General features: G+C 34.4%; 2 long non-coding RNA genes across 2 annotated transcripts; both read right to left on the bottom strand.

Annotated features, from left to right (window-relative positions):
* Window positions 1-779: 779 nt before the first annotated feature.
* LOC118681909 (uncharacterized) lies at window positions 780-1,461 on the bottom strand. The gene is made up of 3 exons (XR_011394968.1): window positions 1,302-1,461; window positions 1,084-1,161; window positions 780-957 (listed from the first exon to the last, which is right to left on the bottom strand). It is a non-coding gene; the product is annotated as an uncharacterized lncRNA (long non-coding RNA).
* Window positions 1,462-6,638: 5,177 nt separating this feature from the next.
* On the bottom strand, window positions 6,639-7,287 carry LOC138855856 (uncharacterized). Its single transcript, XR_011394969.1, has 3 exons — window positions 7,138-7,287; window positions 6,918-6,995; window positions 6,639-6,791 (listed from the first exon to the last, which is right to left on the bottom strand). It is a non-coding gene; the product is annotated as an uncharacterized lncRNA (long non-coding RNA).
* Window positions 7,288-7,614: the final 327 nt, after the last annotated feature.

Below are 7,614 nucleotides of genomic sequence, written 5' to 3'. Positions count from 1 at the left end.
CAACCCATATTTGACATTCAGACATTTATTATCAGGAAAGGATTCTCTCCGAATATCAATTAAATATCTCACACATTGACCAATATTTTTGGAAAAAAGTCGACTATAACCACTGGGGTCCACACACATGTATGTGGTACCTAGGTAGCTTGAACAGGTTTGGTTCGATTTGGACAATTTTTGGTCATAAGGTGGCACACTTCAAAGGTACTATTCGTCCAAAGTTTTATCTCGTTATATTAATTGGTGCTTTATTTATATACTGGAATGTGAAAAATTCAGATGGAATTTAAAATAATGTATAATGGGAAGTAGGCGTGATTGTAGGAATATTACAAGAACATGTGTACCAAGTATCATCAAGATATCTTAATTTTTACTCAAGTTGCAGCTTGCACGGACAGACAGGTACCCGATTTTCAACTCCTCTTGTCATCCTGATCATTTATATATATATAACCCTATATCTATCTTGATTAGTTTTTAATGATACAAACAACCGTTAAGTGAACAACACTACTATAATCTGTAGCAATGATCTGATTATAATAAAAATAAATAAAAAACTGTCTTTCCCGTTACAATTAAGAGCTTATATATACAGGTATATACATATACATATATTGCTATTGTCATATAAATGCAATACACAACTAGAGTCAGCTTTAATTGAACAATATTGTGATAGTGGAACTACTAGATAGCCATACTTAAGCTCGATATATGATGGCTTTTCATTTAAAACTAACCAATATTTATCCCAACATAAGCGAACTATATTGTTATTGTGAAATATTACATTTTTATTGTGACATATTTAGTACAGTATATTATTACAAATTGAAAAATATACAGTATAATTATTAAAAATTGAAAAATGTGTTCTTTATTGTCCACATTTGCAGCCACTGCCGCAACCACAACTGCCGCTCTGAGTTTGCGAACCACACTTGCAACCTAAAACCACACAAAATAGACATCAAACCATTTAATAATTACAGCAAACACAAATATGTATATATGTATTTTTTAAAGGAAAACACTTGACTTCATTTTTCAAACCAACTGGAAACTGAAACTCACCGCTTCCGCATGGACAGCACTTGCACGCCGCGCCGCAGCCACAATTACCGCTTTTAGGCTGAGTGCCACATTGACAACCTGCCAATAAAAAATAATTATTAACTAAAACGTACAATTTTCAGATAAAATGTTTTTTTTACATAAAAAGTAGCCTTAAAGGACTATTAAGGGACCTAAATATGTATGAACTTATATGTATTTAGACTGAGTACACTTACCGGTTCCACATGGGCAAGGCATGTTGTATTAATATTTTGCTTCTTTCTTATTTGTTTGAAATTAGAAATTTGAGAATGTTTTTATTGTTATTGTAGGTTTAACACTTTGAAAGCAGACGTTATAACCTCAGACGAAGACTGTTGTTGTGGTTAACTAATGTTTCTATTATATAGTCTAAAGTAAAGATTATTGTCTAACAGTCACATATATGTATGTACATATATATAATATATATTTTGTTGGTGTTGCGCGCAAAACTGGATCATTGGTTAAGAGCTATGAAAATTCTTGGTGCCGTGTGCCAAAGATTTTCTGAGGGCTTTTCACAAGGCTTGACCCAAAGTGTGCCCTCATTACGATCTTTACAAACATATATGAAGATATGCAATTGTACATAAATATGTATGTATTTGTGTTATAGCCACCTGAAGTGCACTGACCCAGTAGAAACTATATAACTGATGAAGAACAATGCGAAGTTGACTTCATTATACTTATATTTTCAGAACACAGAAAATTAGAGAATTAAGTGAAATAAAAAAAATTCATATTCGCATTTTGATACAAAATGGCGGCTATTGAGCCAATCAACTAAACCACCTTTTTCAAGAGGGTCTCGACATGCGAAGGTGTATCTGTGACCAGTGATAGCTAAAACATAATCCAAAAAATCTTAATCTATATATAACATGCTTGTATACCCAAACTTTAGCTATAAATTGTTTATAAAAATATTTTAATACTAACAAAGTCATACTCAATTTACTGTGGAACTACATTTAAAATTGCTGGGAGAATTTATTTAAATATCCCAATGCGTACTTTATGACCAAAAAACTGCTTATACTGGCTTATAACTCAAAAAGTCAAATATTTATATGTCAGAAGCCATTCCCAGCTTAACAATAACTTTCATTCATTGAGATATGTTTATGGCATGTACTAAGTATTCAATTTACAATAATAATTAATTATTATATTTATAACACATGAATATTACAAATTACGAATTAATTGCCAAAAATTCCTACTGGGAACGCATACATACAATGTTCAATTGATACAATTACGCTCCCACTTGTGCACACCACCCAGTCAAACCAAAAGCTTCGTACCCGTAATCCATCCACATACACATACAGTTATGTATGAACTAATGTACATACATACACACGTACATACCCCGCACTGTAGGCGAACATATTGCGCACCGCACCTCAGCTACAGACTTCGGGCCAGATTTTGCACACGGCACCTCGTAACTCCTACAGACGAGCCCCGATTCGAGAGTTTTGATGTGTATAAAACCGAGAGGAGCAACAACGAGTCGATCAGTGTAATAACATTTGGCGTTTACAAAGCTAAACTTGAGTGATTAACAAAATAGAGTGACTAGCTGATATTAGCTAAAAGATTCAATTTTTTTTCAAGTGTAGTAAAAGTATAAACAAATTAAAACAACAAAATGCCTTGCCCATGTGGAAGCGGTAAGTGAACATTAAAACAGATAACGCTTTAATTATTGCAACTTTTTCATTTCACATTTTCTAATTTGCTTCTCAACAACATTTTTGTTTATTATTTGCTTTTTAACGCGCTTTCCTTTACATTAGGTTGCAAATGCGGTTCGGAGCCTAAGACTGGCAATTGCGGTTGCGGTTCGGCGTGCAAGTGCTGTCCCTGTGGAAGCGGTAAGTGACCCATTTTCATATGGTACATACATTTGTGTATGTAGAAATTTGGAAAAGATCATAAATCAATTAAATGCAGAAATTTTTATAACGTAAATATAATTCTTTTACTTTTAGCTTGCAAATGCGGTTCACAATCACAAAGTGGGAGCTGCGGGTGCGGTTCGAGCTGCAAATGTGGCCAATAGAGCAATCCATATATCCCATAACATTCACTGAAATAGGCGTACTTTATTATGTTTAAGTCATATATGTACATACATACATACATAAGTATTTTTAATTTATTTCCATAAGTTAATCGCGTAATAATATACATACTTTCATAGAATCAGAAACAGTTGTTTATGCATACATTAATGTAAAGCTTGTGGGATTGATAGCAAAAATGCTACCACATTTTTCATTAATAAATAACAGAAAGAAAACTAATTCTTCAAATTCTTCTCTCTTTCTTTCTTTCTCTACATACACTATGGTTTCGGTAGTATTCGGGCAATGAGAGTTGATAGTGGGTTATTGCTCAATTCTCGAACTTACTTGGTGAGAACCAGTTCGTATACAAATGATTACAAAGATATAAGTACATTGTATGACAATATTTGTTGCGACATACTAAATGTACAAATGTATTTGATATTTTTATTTTTCAAAAACCGTTATTGTTATAATTTGGCTACACCATTTACTCCGGAACGATATGAAATTTTCTGTGTGTATTCTTAAATATATGTACATTAAGAAACAAATATATAAAAAAAATCGATTTTTTGAAAATTCTAACCGTAAGTAACCCCAGCACAGAGTTCTTCCGTATTTAAAATTTTCATGAACAATCTATGCCACACGTTCCTATAATATTTTCGGCGGTTCAGAGAAGGTGCGTATATCAATCAAAGTCATTTTCCGGTGATATAAAATCATTTTGTGAATTTTTTTTATATTTTCGTCAGTAAAAAGTTTACTGTCTTCCAAACTCAATTGACCTGTACCGATTATAACAAACCACTTATGAATAGTTGTTTCACTGAGTTCAGAGCCGCGCGGGTAAAAGTCAACAACTGATTGTTATACTCGTACCCTGATCAGTTTGCTACGATGTTTGGAGGCTAAGAGAAGCATTGACTTTATTCGATCCATTTTTTACATTCAGACATTCATCATCAGGAAAGGATTCTCTCCGAATTTCAGTTAAATATTTCACACATTGACCAATATTTTATTCAAAGTTTTATTTATATTAATTGGTGCTTTATTTATATACTGGAATATGAAAAAACCAGATGGAATTTAAAATTAAGTTATATGGGAAGAAGGCGTGGTTGTCGTCCGATTTCATTTTCGCATCATAACATAGGAATATTACAAGAATGTTATGTGCCAAATTTGGTTGAAATCGGTCTATTACACCTATGTGTGGGCGCTGCCCGTCGTCTAATTTTGATACCGGCTCCAATAAAGTCCTCTTGTACTATCCTGGATGTTAAATTTAAAGTCTCTGACGCATTTAGTTATTGGTTTATCATACTTTTAGTTGTTTTTAAAAGTACAGTTCTAGGGGAGTAGGGGGGGTTATCACCCGATTTCACCCATTTTATACTGTCGATAGAGGTGCTGAAAACATTTTCTCTCAGTGAATTTCGTTATTATAGCTTTAGCGGTTTAGGAGGTACGCACATTAAATGGTGGCGGGACTACGCCCACTTTTTAAAATAATTTTAAGCTGGAGATGCCCCTCCCTAATGTGATCCTGTACACCAAAAAAACAGTCCTGTATCTTATTATGGAGCATAGTTATGGCAACTTACTTATTCTTGATTAATGGCGTTTTGTGGGCGTGGCAGTGGTCCGATTATGCTAATCTGTAATACCAACCGTCTTACGGTACCAAGTTTCATAAAGATATCTTAATTTCTACTCAAGTTACAGCTTACACGGACAGACGGACGGGCCCGTATTTCACCTTGTCTCGTCATCCTGATCATTTATATATTATATATAAAACCCAATATCTATCTCGATTAATTTTAGGTGATACAAACAGCCGTTAGATGAACAAAACTATTATACTCTGTAGCTATAATACATGCAGCAGAATGAAAAAATACATCACGCAAAGATTTGATTATAATAAAAAAAGCACAAAACTGTCCGTTGTTACAATTAAGAACTCATACTTGGAGACAATTTCGTAAAGGTGTCTAAGAACTTACTTTTCAGTGTAAGCGTAAAAAAAGTCGATTTTTTGACCCACCTTAATATACAGTATAATTGGGAATGTTTATTATCATGCGAAAGAACAGTCTTTGGCATTTATTTTTTGATGGTCTATACGTTGAGTCCAACTTTTGATGGCTCATTCGAGCTTTTCGTCTGGAAACTGGTGAATGACACGCGTTATGTTTTGTTCCAAGGCCTGAATCGATGCGGTATTGTCCGCATAGACTTTCGACTTTACATATCGACACCCGAAAAAGTCTAACGGTGTGATATCACACGATCTTGGTGACCAATTGACTGGCCTAAACGGCAATTTCGCTTGTTTACACACCCATTGAGCCAGAAATGAGCCTCATCGCCAAACAAAATTTGGCTCGAAAGCGTCCGATCTGCTTAGAACTTTTCAAGAGCCCTTAGACCGAAGCGATGTCACTTGGGAAGGTCGATGGTTTCAGTTCTTGCACAAGCTGTATTTTGCATGCTTTCAATTTAACATCTCGACATAAAATGTGCCAGTCGTTCCATACGTCAGTCCGAGTTGCTGCGAACGTCGCCGAATCGACTCTCCACGGTCTTCGTGTACACTCTCAGCTACGACCACTATATTTTCTTCACTGCGTTGTTCTATTCAGTCGAATATCTTAAATTATCCAATAATGAATGCTGGGTCTCAAGATGGATGATGGTGTTGCGAGTAATACACTCATTAGGCCGATCATATTTACCATAAGTTGAACGAAGCGCGCAAAATACATTTTTTACAGAACATGAATTTTCGGTTTAAAGTTGAACGATTTGTAAACGTTGTTCAGGCGGAAGCCTCTTCATGATAAAATGCCAAGCAATACTGAACAAAAGAAACATGACAGCTTGACACGACCCACGCCTGATCTGTCAAAAAGTGGTACCTCTTCTTGGATCACCTATTATATATGTACGTGTGTAGTAAAGACCGCTGTCTGATCTCATGCATTGACCAATTCTGAGTAGAAATGTTCAAAGTCCTATATCATGTAACATAGTTATGTATTTGTATCGCGGAGATAATCATTCGAACTATTTTATATGCATATGTATTTCTATATCTCGATTTTGCTGGTCGGCTGAAAGCGGAGGTCGAAATAATGTCTCACCCAAGAATCCACACTTGTCTCTCTAATTTAACAATATTCTATCTTAAGTCCTAGTCAATCCTTGATCGACTGGAAATCTCAGTAAACTTTGTGGTCACTTTTAATAGAAGAAGATACAAGTATATACATACATACATATTATTATTGTCATATAAATTCAATACACAACCTGACCCTCAAATTAATTGAACAATATTGTCATAGTGGGACTACTAAAAAACCTTACTTAAGCTCAATTTACTTGTATAATGGCTTTTCGTTTAAAACTGACAAATATTTATCTGAACGTAAGTACATTTACAATAGTGAAATATTACATTTTTATTGTGAAATATTTAGTACAGTGTATTATTACAAATTTAATAATGTGTTCTTTATTGTCCACATTTGCAGCCACTGCCGCAACCACAACTGCCGCTCTGGGTTTGCGAACCACACTTGCAACCTAAAACCACGCAAAATAGACATAAAACCATTTATTAATTACAACAAACACAAATATGTATATATATATTTTTTAAAGAAAAACACTTGACTTCATTTTTCAAACCAACTGGAAACTGAAACTCACCGCTTCCGCATGGACAGCACTTGCACGCCGCGCTGCAGCCACAATTACCGCTTTTAGGCTGAGTGCCACATTGACAACCTGCCAATAAAAAATAATTATTAACTAAAACGTGCAATTTTCAGATAAAATGTTTTTTTTTTACATAAAAAGTAGCCTTAAAGGACTATTAAGGGGCCTAAATATGTATGAACTTATATATATTTAGACTGAGTACACTTACCGGTTCCACATGGGCAAGGCATGTTGTATTAATATTTTGCTTCTTTCTTTAACACTTTGAAAGCAGACGTTATAACCTCAGATGAAGACTGTTGTTGTGGTTAACTAATGTTTCTATTATATAGTCTAAAGTCCAAAAGCTACCTATATGTATGTATTGTACATATATATTTTGTTAGAGTTGCGCGCAAAACTGGATAATTGGTTAAGAGCTATGAAAATTCTTGGTGTCGTGTGCCAAAGATTTTCTGAGGGCTTTTCACACGGCTTGACACAAAGTGTGCGATCTTCACAAACATATATCAAGATATGCAATAGTTCATATGTATTTGTGTTATAGCCACCTGAAGTGTAGTGACCCAGTAGGAACTATATAACAGATGAAGAACAATGCGAAAGTTGACTTTTTTACACTTTTATTTTCAGAACACAGAATATTAGGAATTAAAATGGCATACATGCAAACCATATGATATAT

The sequence above is a fragment of the Bactrocera oleae genome, chromosome 2, assembly GCF_042242935.1.
Source record: "Bactrocera oleae isolate idBacOlea1 chromosome 2, idBacOlea1, whole genome shotgun sequence".
NCBI classification, from domain to species: Eukaryota; Metazoa; Arthropoda; class Insecta; order Diptera; family Tephritidae; genus Bactrocera; species Bactrocera oleae.
Note: the sequence above shows the minus strand (reverse complement) of the source record. Positions and strands in the feature narration are given on the sequence as shown.